Source organism: Squalius cephalus (assembly GCF_949319135.1).
Source record: "Squalius cephalus genome assembly, chromosome: 3".
NCBI classification, from domain to species: domain Eukaryota; kingdom Metazoa; phylum Chordata; class Actinopteri; order Cypriniformes; family Leuciscidae; genus Squalius; species Squalius cephalus.
Genome location: NC_137124.1, coordinates 49,111,224 through 49,125,502, shown reverse-complemented (window position 1 = coordinate 49,125,502; position 14,279 = coordinate 49,111,224). Strand labels below are relative to the sequence as shown.

General features: G+C 35.4%; 1 long non-coding RNA gene across 1 annotated transcript in view; it reads right to left on the bottom strand.

The window, feature by feature from the left end:
* LOC307155625 overlaps positions 1 to 14,279 on the bottom strand; it is an 821,100-nt gene that overhangs the window by 405,184 nt on the left and 401,637 nt on the right. The gene's annotated exons all lie outside the window — the stretch shown is intronic.

Sequence of the window (14,279 nt, the reverse complement as noted above, 5' to 3'; positions counted from 1 at the left end):
GTACAGACATTATCTCAATTCCATAATGTCCTTAAACATAATGATATTGCTGGCCATAAACTGAGAAAGTGCGTGTCCGGTGTGCGATACCTCGAGTTGTCATAGACGCGACGCGGCTATTATTTTACTAGTCATCATAGAATGGGAAACGTGACATTAACTGTTAACAGGGGGTTTCTGTGTTCATATATGTAATAAAGGGTGATTATTAAAATTAAGAACCCCGTTTTCTTTACTCATCTTATTTTTGTATTTGTATTTGCTTTGATTTTTTTATTCAAATCTGCTATCTGCATGACTTTATTGGCGCCAGTGCAACAACAGGTTTAAGAGCTTTTCAGTTCTTCAGGAAACCTTCAGACAGTGTTTGGCTTCAGTTTGAAACCAGATAAACTTCACATGCTTGTCTTCCTTCACAAAAATTTGCCATAGATTGAGTACGCAAGAAGTAAAAATGCACGTGCCTTGTGTTTATCAGTATCCTTATGTTTGTTGGGTAAAAAAGAAAAACTATATAAACAAAGTAAAAATTAATCTGACTGATAACTACTAAATACTTGCATTAGCTTCCTAATTACATTGCAATTACAAAATATTACACAGGTATAAGCTACGTACAATAAAGTGTATCAAGAATGTACTTAAGTGTATTTTGTGTATACATACCTTATCCATCTCTGCCTTACTTTGATTTAACTCAATAGTTCACAGCTTAAATGCATGCAGTAGCTTCTTAATTACATTGCAATTACACTGCAATTACACAGGTATAAGCTACGTAAAATAAAGTGCATCAAGAATGTACTTAAGTGTACTTTGTGTATACATACCTTATCCATCTCTGCCTTAGTTTGATTTTGCTCACTAGTTCACAGCTTAAATGCATGCAGTAGTTTCCTAATTACATTGTAATTACATAATATTACACAGGGATAAGCTACGTAAAATAAAGTGTATCAAGAATGTACTTAAGTGTACTTTGTGTATACATACCTTATCTTTCTCTGCCTTAGTTTGATTTAACTTACTAGTTCACAACTTAAATGCATGCAGTAGTTTACTAATTACATTGTAATTACATAATATTACACAGGTATAAGCTACGTAAAATAAAGTGTATCAAGAATGTACTTAAGTGTACTTTGTGTATACATACCTTATCCATCTCTGCCTTAGTTTGATTTTACTCAATAGTTCACAGCTTAAATGCATGCAGTAGTTTCCTAATTACAATGTAATTACATAATATTACACAGGGATGAGCTACGTAAAATAAAGTGTATCAAGAATGTACTTAAGTGTACTTTGTGTATACATACCTTATCCATCTCTGCCTTAGTTTGATTTAACTCACTAGTTCACAGCTTGAATGCATGCAGTAGTTTCCTAATTACATTGTAATTACATAATATTACACAGGGATGAGCTACGTAAAATAAAGTGTATCAGGAATGTACTTAAGTGTACTTTGTGTATACATACCTTATTCATCTCTGCCTTAGTTTGATTTTACTCACTAGTTCACAGCTTAAATGCATGCAGTAGTTTCCTAATTACATTGTAATTACATAATATTACACAGGGATGAGCTACGTAAAATAAAGTGTATCAAGAATGTACTTAAGTGTACTTTGTGTATACATACCTTATCTTTCTCTGCCTTAGTTTGATTTAACTCACTAGTTCACAGCTTAAATGCATGCAGTAGTTTCCTAATTACATTGTAATTACATAATATTACACAGGGATGAGCTACGTAAAATAAAGTGTATCAAGAATGTACTTAAGTGTACTTTGTGTATACATACCTTATCTTTCTCTGCCTTAGTTTGATTTAACTCACTAGTTCACAGCTTAAATGCATGCAGTAGTTTCCTAATTACATTGTAATTACATACTATTACACAGGGATGAGCTACGTAAAATAAAGTGTATCAAGAATGTACTTAAGTGTACTTTGTGTATACATACCTTATCTTTCTCTGCCTTAGTTTGATTTAACTCACTAGTTCACAGCTTAAATGCATGCAGTAGTTTCCTAATTACATTGTAATTACATAATATTACACAGGTATGAGCTACGTAAAATAAAGTGTATCAAGAATGTACTTAAGTGTACTTCATGTGTATCTATAAACCTTATCCAACTCGGCTTGTTACACATGTGTAACAGTAGCTGCCTATTACATGTGTGTAATTACAATCTGTAAGTACAGACTGTTCCATAACTTAGTTACATGTTAAGTACATTTTGTTACATGTTATTACAACGTCTATTACTAAGTACCTAATTAAGTAATTACTCTGTATCAAGGGCACCGTAAAGGGCTTATCTCAAAATCTCTCTCGTTTAATATGCACCAACAACGAACTTATATTTAAGCAGAAGACAAAAATATAACTCAAAAAAAGGTAAAATAACAAAAATAATCACACAGGTAAGTAAAATAACATTATACACTTGAATCGGAGTGAATATATAACTATAAAAGCAATAATTACAATAAAGATTAAATAGGATTATCAGAAGTCGAAAGGAATCAACTTCTCCCTTTCAGTTACAGTGCCGAAGGGAAGAGGAGGAAACAGAACAGGAAGTTATGTTGGCTCATGACATGACAATAATCAAAGGGGAAAGCTCTTGCATTTCAATCAGGCAGCTACATCAGATATATGTAAATGAACAATTTTGTGTGAATTCTGCTTAATTATACATATGTTTAACAGTGTAATTTGATATAGCCTATACCTGTCATACTCTTAGTTACATTTTCTTATGAGAACCTGATTTTGGCCTTAAGGTTTCATAATAAAACTGAATACATTTTGTCCGTATTATGTTCGAATCCCTCTTTTTACCTGCAGGTTTTCTTTAAAGTTTAAAGCAACTGTTTGATTCAACATGATGTAATGAGAAATCTATTCTGTATGTTCTTTTCTGGGCTCATAGTGGGTGGGAGTGAAAACGAAATAGGGAAAGAGCGAGGGGGAGGAAAATGAGGTGACATAATGGGTTGTGTGTAAGTGTACACTTAAAGAATACATCGACACGGATCTGAGGGGAAGAAATTGAGCGCGCGCTCGCAGCAGCGGCGTAAAAGCGCTGTTACACGGGGGTGGAGAAACAGAGGTAGAAAATGAGAGAGAGAGAGAGAGAGAGAGAGAGAGAGAGAGATTGAGAGAGAGAGAGAGAGAGAGAGAGAGAGAGAGAGAAAAAGAGAGAGAGAACAGTGCTTCTAATAATAACCCTGAGAGGGAACACAATGATTGAGGCACAGAGCACACGGAGAGAAGAGAAAAAGACTGATAGAAACAGTCAAATGAAAACACAGACTGGTGCAGCTCAAGAGTGACTTTAAATTTAAATAGAATGAAATATCGCTGATGAGGAAAAATCAAGGAAAGAGGATTAGATGTGGAATTATGTTTATGAAACATCTGTAAGACACAAATGTGTATTTCAGAGCTGTTCTGTTCATGTTCACATCCCCACAGTAGCCTATCATTTCTAGCAGCACCATCAACACTTTATGTGTATGTGCAATGATTAAAGACGTCTCAAAACAACACAAACTGAAATGACTCCAGATGAGGATGTGAACACTGGTCAGGTGTTTGCGTCAGGGCACTAAAACATACAGGATTGCGGGCAAGGCTGTGACAGGAATAAAGATGGCTGAGTGCTGCCCTCCTCTGGTGTGATGAAGGTAAAATAATATTCCTCTCAAGACTGCCAGGAACGCCTGAAATGCGAATGTATGCTGCGACATACATCTGCAGCTGAATGTTGTGTACCCTGTTCAATAAATTGAATGTAAAACTAATCCCTAAAAAATAATTAATACTTTGGTCATATTTGAAATAGCCTACAGATAAAAATAATAAAACAAAAGTTAAGATTAAATAATATAAACTTTATGTACTGCCATTCAAAAGTTTAGGGTCAATAATTAATACTTTTTCTTCATCAATAATACATTTAATGTATCAGTAAAGTGGCAGTAAAGACACTTATAATTTAAAATAAATACAATTCTTTTGAACTTTCTATTCATCAAATAATCCTGAACAAAAAGTAACATGGTTACCACAAAAATATGAAGTAGCACAACTGTTTTCAATCAGCTGGAATCAGCTTCCAGAAGAAAAGATGTGCTCCAACAGATGTGCTCCAACAGTATAGCCACATTCAAATCCAGACAAACACATCTGTTTAGTTGTGCATTTAATGAATGAGCACTGTGCTATGTCTGACTGATTTCACTGTATCATGTATCCTTTTTTTATTCGTTTTATTACTGCTTTTGTAAATACATTTGTAATACTTTATTTGCATTTTATTCAATGTTATTTTTATTTCTTATGCATTTTTTTGTGATTATTATTTTTTTTTTTAAATCGTTTTTTTGTAAATCACTTTAAATTACCATTGTGTATGAAATGTGCTATATAAATAAACTTGCCTTGCCTTTATGTACTTATTGTATTTTTGTACAAATGCAGCTTGGTGAGCATAAGAGACCAACTCAACCTTTTGAATGGCAGTGTGTTTATGCATTGCTTTTTCTCTTGATTTTTCAACTACAAATACAAACAGTTGATTGATTAATGTGCTAATGTTTCACAAATACTACTGTGCATTTAAATACATTAATACGGGGTGCAGATCGAACATTAAATAGGAATAATTAAATTCAGATAACTTTACTGGAATAATACATTTTGTATTGCCAAAGCATTAAAACAACATAGAGAATGATTTAGAATATCTGACTATTTAGAAAGTAGCTTAAAGATAATAATAATAATATAAAAAATAAATCAATAAAAAATCAAATATTATTAACTACACATAGATATAGTTAAAAAATATATTATAACACAAAAGTCATATAATAGCTACTGTACTTAGAATTCGAAAATTATATGCAGTCGTGCTCAGAAGTTAAAATACACCTTGCAGAATCTCCAAAATGTGAATTATTTTATTTTACATAAAAGATGTTAACAGTTCACAAGACAAAAAAGTAGCTGAATTTATAAAAATTACCCCCTTCAAAAGTTTATGTAGGCTACCTTAGATTCTTAAAGTCCCTGTAAAGGCAATTCAAAAAAAAAAAAAAAAATCTAAACACATTATAAATGTTAGAAATGTATTGCTAAAACACATTACAAAGACTGGGAATTGTGAAGTACTGAATTGTGGAGTTAGACCGTTAAACAGTTTTTCACCGCTGCTGTGTTCAGGATTTGTTGGGCGGGGCTAAAACGGTGGCTTGATGACGCACTGGAGCCGCTGAGCTCCTGGCCCTGCCCCTACTGTCGATGACGCACTGGAGCCACCGAGGCTGCCCCCTCCCCTATCAGTTCACTACAGAGCCCGGGAAGTCACCTGGGCAATAATTTATGAAAAGCATTCATAAATTAATTTATGATAAACATATTACTGTCTTAAGTAAACTAATTTATAGTTATAAACTCAAATAATAATAATAATAATAATAATAATAATAATTATTATTATTATTATTATTATATTTTAGGCTACATATTTAGAAGATGCTTTGTCCAAAACTTACAAAAAAGGAACAAAGCAATTCGTCAAACATCAGTCATAATACAGGTTAGACAATAATAATAAAGTGCTAAGATTATCACAAATAAACAAAATTCATATTAAATCGTATATTCCACCCCATACCCGCAACAATTGAGAATCACTTTAAGCATGCAGACGCAGTTAAGACAAATTTGATGTATTCCACTTAATACACAATAAAACAATATACAATAAGATTCGTTAACAACGTACCTCCTGGTGTTCTTCTAAAATGAGGGCGAGCCACAAATCCGTACAGTTTACAAACCCGTGGGAACGGATTGCGAAAGCGTGGGCACGGTTTAGGAATTTGTGGGTACAGATTGCAAAAACTGAAGGCACGGTTTACAAATCTGAGAGCGCGGATTAAAAACTCTTGGGTACGGTTTATTAATCCGTGGGCACGATTTGTTAAACCGAGGAAACAGTTTGAGAATTCGTGAGTAGCCTACAGTTTATAAACTGAGCCGTCGCCACGGATTTTATTTATTTATTTTTTTCTCACACAGGTGTCTTCCCGGACTCCGTACTACGCCACTAAATCGCGAGTTGGTGAAAATTTTGATTCTTTCCAGAGACTCATTTTCAGTTCGTTCACTAAAATGATTCGTTCAGATTCGTTCAGTGACAATTTACATAAATACTGCAGTAGGTGGCGAAAAAGAGTGTCTTTTAATGCTACGTTTTAACGAACGTATTTACTTGTTACAAAAAAAAAAGATGGCTTTGTTAAAATGTGTGCCTTATTTACTAAATTAATTAAATAAGTCTAAATAAGTGGTTAAGATGACCAAAGCAAGGTTTTCTTACATAATTAACATTTTAATTGTTTGGTCAGACATACACATTCATAAATCTGGGATTATATTAAACGTTGAATTATGTTCTGTATGTTAAATATGAATATATAAACAATTGTATGTGCACACCTATAACTGCGCTTTGAATGATATTTAATCACATGCTAAATGACCGATCTACCCAGTACTCCCATTCATTTCATTCACGAACGAAATGTACCAGTTTGTTCAATTCGTTCACGAACGAGATCTCTCTCTCTCTCGTTCAGACTCAAAACAGAGCAATCTCGGTCAGTGATGGGCGTATTCGTTCAGTAGATCCAACCAATTACATGCCCCCTTCACAGCCCGAACTAAAATTCTATTTGCTGACTTTACGCAAATGAGACCTAACAAATACTGTCATATTTTTTGGTTTGTTTTACAGTTTTTAGAGAAGTGCATGACATGAATAAAACGTAATGAATTCATTTTTGATAATACAAAATGAACACAAAACACCAGTGATTATAATTCTCAGTGAGAATTGTAAATTTAAATCAAGTAAACAGTCAAGTGCCCCCCGCCTACTTAGCTCGACAATTTTGTCTTTGTTACATTTAACCATCAGCTTGTTTTCATTACAGTGGTAAAGTGTAAATTTCTTTCTTTGATACAAATATGCTAACTACACAAACCTAGTTCTATCTGTTCGCCATCATTATCGTTCAAACAACTGGCTCTTTTCATTCACGAACAACATCGGAAAACTCGTTCACGAACAAGAAGATCTCTCTCTCTCGTTCAGACTCAAAAGCAACTTGGTCACAGTCAGTGAAGGGCGTATTCGTTCACTACATTCAACAAATCACATGCTCCGTCACATCTCATACTCGAAGGCTATTGGATCGAGGTTTAGGCCTAGTCATTCTTTGACAGATTGAAAACACAGAGCTACCCGATTCACTGAGCTGCGCTGCTAATTTTCGAATTACCGTGCTTTCCCCCCTCATATCCCACTGAGATGAGAGATTTATGTATTTTTTTGTCTGGAAAAAATCCTCCGATGACGCAAAAATCATCATTTTGCATCATCTGAGGATTTTCTGGCCAGAGGCTAAAGACTACAGCCAGTAGTAGGGGCTGTCCCGCATGTTTTCAACCCGCCCATAGGAGGTGGGATCTCACTCACAGAATGTACACAGTGTCAGCCGTCTTTCTTTGGAAGCTAAGCTAGCAGGCTCTTGTTCTGTGGAGAAAGCTGAGTAGTAGGAGAAAACTGAGTAGTAGGGGTTACCATCCTCTTTTTCCCGGACATGTCCGGCCGTCGAGATTGTCCAAAATGTTCGGGATTCGGCTTTTGCTTTCTGCAGTCGCCATTCATTGTTTACATGCACACCTTTTGTTTCAATCTAACTGAATTCATTCCGATTGGTGAATCTGAATGTAGTGTTTACATGAACGCTAAACAAGTGATCGGTTGATGTGCATTTTAACATTGCTAAGAAAATTCCCGCTCCTCCGTGAGAGATGCGAGACCGGCGCGTCTCAGTAATGACGCCACCGGCCTCGCGCCGTTCTCCCGCGGCCCTCAGCCTCATCCTGCTCGCCACAGTAAACATAATGAATGGCGACTGTAGAACGCAAAAGCCGAATCCCGGACATTTTGGGCGATCTCGAAATCCCGGGCAAACTCGTCACGTAGTCTCACTAGTAGCCTAGCCTTGTTGTTTTCAACTGCGCTCTCTTACCGGTAGGCGTGGCTTGGGAGTGGCCTCCTAGGGCAGCGAAGCAAGTGCATTCTGGGAGTTGTTGTCTTTCATCCACATAAGTCAAAAATACATTTTCTGGATTTTCTCAGTCTAGAAAGCTCCAAATTCAAAAATAATTTCACATTTCTTCTACATGAATGACCAATTTTAAATACACATTCATCTTTCCAGAGGTGAAGTACCCCTTTAAAGAAACCCAACTAGCCAATTTTTTTTTTTTTCTCCTGGCGGTTGAGGAGCTCATGGTGGAAGCTGGAGGAGCTGAACACGCAGCGCCAGCTGAAGCTTGGGCTTTGGTCCTATAGGATGTTAAAGGTTCTTTTTTTATTTATTTTAATTTATTTATTTATTTATTTTTTGAATTATGACGTCCCAATGTGATCACACTTCAGTCCAGTAGATGGCGGTAATGCATAATGATTGCAAGCTGCCAATAAAATTTACCGAAGAAGAAGAAGAAGATGTGGAGGGAGGGATTTCAGTGAATGACAAATGAGTCTCAGTCCAAAATTGTCATGCCCTTCACTTGCTAACTTCCCTCCGTCTCGTTCACTCGGATGTACGTCATTGCGAGTGCCCACTACTGGCGGAAACTGCAATGGGCTGAATTGGAACATCCTAAGCCCTTGATCACTTGGAATCAGCTGTGTAGTTGATTTATTATTTACATTTGTTTTCCCTTTAAGAATTTGTTTAATGCAGCATCCAAATGTATGGTGTTTGGGTTGTTTTCAATTAAAAAAATTAGAATTAATATATCATAGAGTTGTTTGTTGTGGTGGTGATTAGACGAGATATGTGGTGACGTCACAATCGTACTGCATTGTGGGACATGTAGGTGCCTGAAGTGTACATATGAAGTAGACCCGCTCCCTCGGTCAAAATCGAGGGAGCGAGGGTCTGTCCATATAAACTTCCCTCGTCCACTTCATAAAGTGGAACGCACTTCAAAATGGCGGCGGGGATTCCCCCGAGGGGAAGTGCTTAGGGAAGTTTGCAAGTGCGTGTCTAAAAGTGGACTGGAACGCAGCAAATGGATTACGTGAACGAGAACGATTCGTTCACCTAAAAGATTCGTTCAAAAAGAACGATTCGTTCACGAACGTACAGTAACATCACTACAATTACTGTCAGTAGCCTGTAACAGCCTACAGTTTGCTAGCTAGCTGCCTTCGTCACGGAAATGCGTATTACCTGGATGCAATCACTTACAAAACAGATCGGTGTCCTTATTTAAATTTCTGAACAACGATCATATCAACAAGAGGTGGATTAATTTTGTGAAGAGCCACCTTGATGGAGAGCTGAGGATCCCCACCACCAACACCCGCCTCTGTAGTGATCATTTTACACAGGATAGTTTTATATAAAACTATCCTGTGTATATATAAACTTACGTCGGAGACAACTGGAATTCACTGATAATCCGCTGTTACTGGTGAATGGGGCCGAGCCGACTATCTCCCACCTCGGCCTTCATCCTCCCGTCGAGCCGACAACTGGTGCCATCATCATCGGCAGTGCGTGCCCGCGAGTCAACTTTCCCGCGAGTGGGCGTGGTTTCAGCGCAGCCAGTGGACACGGCCCCAGCTTTGAGAGCAGAGACCACTGCTAATTTTTTCAAGATTTTGATAGCTTATTTTATTTACTTGGCTGCTTTTTTTATCATTCAAATTTGGCTGGGTGGCTAATAACACTTTTTTTTTTGTGGTGTGACAAACTTAGAACACATACTTAATTTTGACTTTACAGGGACTTTAATATGTGTCCTTACCTGGATGATGCACGACTGTTTTGTTGTTTTGTGATGGTTATTCTTTAGTCCCTTGTTTGTCCTGAGCAGTTAAACTGCCCAGTGTTCTTCAGAAAAATCCTTCAGGTCCTGCAAAGTCTTCACAATGCATTAAGAGCTGGGGAGTGAAAACTTTTTGAATTTAAAGATCAAGGTAAATTGTTCTTAATTTGTATTATATATATATATATATATATATATATATATATATATATATATTTATATATATATATATAATTATTTTTTTTATTTTTTATTTTTTTCAAGGCTTGCACCTTGGAAGCTATTTCAAGGTTTGCGTTCTCGAGCCACCAGGCACTGTTGTTGTGCGGATGAGCGGGCCGGAGCGCGTTAAGGGTTTTCTGTTAGAACGGTGTCGTGTTAGCAGCCCCTAAGTTAACCCTAAAACAGGCAACGTGACCTGGGAGTCACATAGTTTTTATTGTCTTTTTTGGGGTATAAGAACGATTTTTTTTCATCAGATCATTTTATCATTTATCACAGCCTGGTCTGTCTTGAGTATGCTGGTCACATGATTTGCTTCAAGTTTTTTGTGATAAATTAGTCAGCCTGACCTAAATCCAACATGGCTACTGGTGGTGCTGGACATTCAGATTTTGAGGGAAGTAAATATATATTAAACTTACTTTTCTTCAGGAAAAATAATAATATTATTGCCTGTTATTATGCCTGTTTAGGGTATAAAAAAGGGATTAACCCTAATTTTGACCATCTTTGTATTTTGAGTTTTTAATTCACTATGTTACAATTAAATCCTAATCTAATCATGCCAAACTATATATTGTTGGAAAGGTCTAAGACTCCTAAATAGATATTTTAGCACTGTTTTTTGTTACAAATTATGTAGAAACAGTAATAGATGAATTTATGACAAGAGTCCACCTCAAAAAATCGACATCATAACAGGAGTTCTGTCGTTTGTCACAAGAAGTCGACGCACACACTTTTAATAATTGAAACTTTGGTTTTCATGCTAAAAGTTCATAATAAAACATAATCTAGTATTTGTAAATAAAAAATTATAAAATAATATTATCCTCTAAAAAGTATAATATATATAGCCTATATTATCCTCTAAAATATAATATTATCTTTTTTATCGCCTTTTTTATTACATGACATATATTTAGTAGTTATCATGAATTAGGTATCATTTGAAAGCTTACGATCTCAGAGTTCATCCTGTGAAAACTGTTTTGAAATTGGACGTACTCTAAATGATTTTATCTGGCTCCACCCCTTTTGGGCGTAATCATGTTTCATAATTTATGATCAAAACCTTTTCTAATCTTGACAAAATATTGCCAGAAAGGTCTTAGTCTCAAGGTTTGATATTTTGTGACAGAAGTGATATTTGGACAGAAATGTATTAATTTGTTACCGCAGAATGCATACAATTAAATTCAATGGAATGTATGTCACCCGGTGGCTATTTTTGGTATTACGCCTAAACAAAATCTCATGGGAACTTCAAGTTTTGTGATATCAACTTCAAATTTGAAACACAACTTGGTTAGATATATGGCTTTGATTTTATATTAATTTTAGAGTAAAAAATATTTTGTAAAATATATATTTTATATAAAAGAATATTAAGTACAGTATATTTGATTTACTGTAAATTTAAACTTCCATAACTTTTCCATACTTTCATTTTTTTTGTAGTGCTTTCACTTCAGCAATAATCTGCTGAGTGTTTTCTTTAAAGCAAGACCAAACTTAGGTCTATACCCATAAGCATTCTTGAATTACAACCATTTAAGTTTGTAATTAAGTTAAATTAACAGTTTTCACAGGCTGAATCTTGAGTTCGTAAGCTTTCGAATGATATATAATTGTCAACATTAGATCAGAAGAAGTATAGGATATAATTGTTTTAAAAATGCAGTGGCAAGTGGGCCAGTAACAGTTAACAGATTAATGACTTGGTCCTTTTTTTATACCCTAATCAGGCAACGTGACCTGGGAGTCACAACTCATAAAATCCAAAATATATCAGATATTTCAAAAATTATTTTGGATATGTTTTACTTAAGTCCAGATGATATAAAAAATGACATGAAATAATTTTTTTGCTTATCATTTTCCACTCTTTCCTGTTTAAGAGTTAATAACTAATGATCTTTGCAACGGAAGTGAATCGATCAAAACTAACTTTAGCTGGACAATAACTTTATCCTAGAGCTGCTGTAAAGCCAAAACAATATCTGTTACTTTAATTTCCTATTATCACAGTAAAGCTGCTTTGAAACACTCCATATTGTTAAAAGCGCAATATAAATGAAGGTGACTTGACTTTCAGGAAACACTGAAGGATCTTCTGTTGCTTCTGACTAAATTCAAATAAATTGATACTTATATGGTGGCAGAGAGAGCTCAACGGGCTGCATCTGAAGAAAGCACATGCAAATAGAAAAAAAAAAAAAAAAACACATGCAAATAGAAAAAAACACCCACAAATTAAGAAAACATCTTCATCAGTTTCACAACACATGTGCTTCAAATACTCACAACACAACCAAATACAGAAACGCGCTGCAAAAGTTCATATCACAACCAAGAACAGAAACGCGCTGCAAAGCACAGACCACAACGGAAATGTTTTCCAGGGGAACCAAATAAGCGACGAACCCAGCTGGGACGTGCTTACAGCTCAAAAGTCTACTTTATTTTAATTTATTTCTTTTAACTTTTTGTTGTTGTTGCAAAACATACAGAGATTACATTTTTATGAGATACAACTTGTATACAATATACAAAATGTATTAACAATATGTTCAATGTCATCAGAATACAAATGAGAAAAGAACAATGAGCTGAAAACTAAAATAAATAAATAGAAAAGATAGAGAAAAAGAACATGAGAGAAAGATATTAATCTATACATCAGTTACACTGTACAAATTTTTTCATGTTATGTTTAAATTTTCATAAAGAAAAGTTTCATAAGAAATGTTAATGTAGGGTCCAAAGTTTTAAAGTTGAGACACTCACAGACAGATATATAACGCATATTTTAAAAGCTTTTTTGTAAAAAAATTATATATTTATTTGCAACCATTATGTTAACAGCATTATATTTCTGTCGTAAGAACAGCTCTCTCGGCCACCGTATATTTAAACAAAATTGGACATTAATTTAAATAAATAAATAAATAAAAATATCACAATTGGACAAAATTAGCAGATGCTTCAATTATTGCGGCTATATTTGCACATTTGGCTTTTTCACCAAGAATGAAGCAAAGTTTTTCAGTTGGGCTACAAATGTTAAATTGGGGAAATATTGGATTAATTTTGGTCTCTGTGTCTCACTAAAGTCTCTGTGATTTGATATTTTGGGCATCTGTGAGGAAGTGCAGCTTAGCCTATTCGCACTGGATTAGTATTAACTGGGGACCTCGTGTGATTTAGAAATTTAGTTTCCGTCACTCCCAGACAGCACTGGAAGCAGAGTCCGTCCTCACAGGAGAGCCAGGTATGTCTACGCCGGCCAGACTGTGCTTGCTGAGTCTGTACATCACCTATGTTTTCCTGAGTTTCACATCAGTCACTGTGCTCAGGTAGTTTGCAACAGTGTACTCTTGACTTAGTGCCCTTGGTGTTTTAGGGCTTTATAATGTGCTGCAGGTGGGTTGTCTTTGTGTGTTTATCTGACTACTGCTAATAGTGGTCACTGATATTTACAGCAAACCCAAATATGCATTTGTACTCTGGAAATATGCCACGGTGGTCAGAGTGGGACAGTTGTAATGCTGTGTGTGATGGTTTGTATTTTGTATAATTAATTAGGCACAGCCATTAAAAGATCCTTCGGCCAATAGTACTGCTTTGACCTTCCTGAGTATTTTTACAAAATTGTTAGATTTTCTCTACTTTGTATAACAAACATTATTGCTTAAGTTTCTCTCACTTACCCTCATTCTCCAAAGAAAAACCACTGCTTGTGGTACCAATTTACACCACTAGTCGGCCCAAACGCCAAACCTCTGATATGACTGTTTGCATTTCACACCCTGCATGAACCTCAACCCATAATCATAAAAAAATTCTTACATCATGACACGTCATTTCAATTACCAGTATAATCATATATTTCAATAATCATAATAACTTGCACAAAGTGTTGCTTATGCTTAACTGTGCTGATTGCAGATTTCATCAAAGATGTTAAGACCTTTTAAAAACAAAATGTGAATTCAAAATACAAGGTTCATTTTCAAGTCAGCAATTCAAACTGTTCCTAAACCTCCAGTCACAGGTGCTCTGAAGACACACCCACACAGCAAACAGATGAGAATGAGTGAGAGAACAGG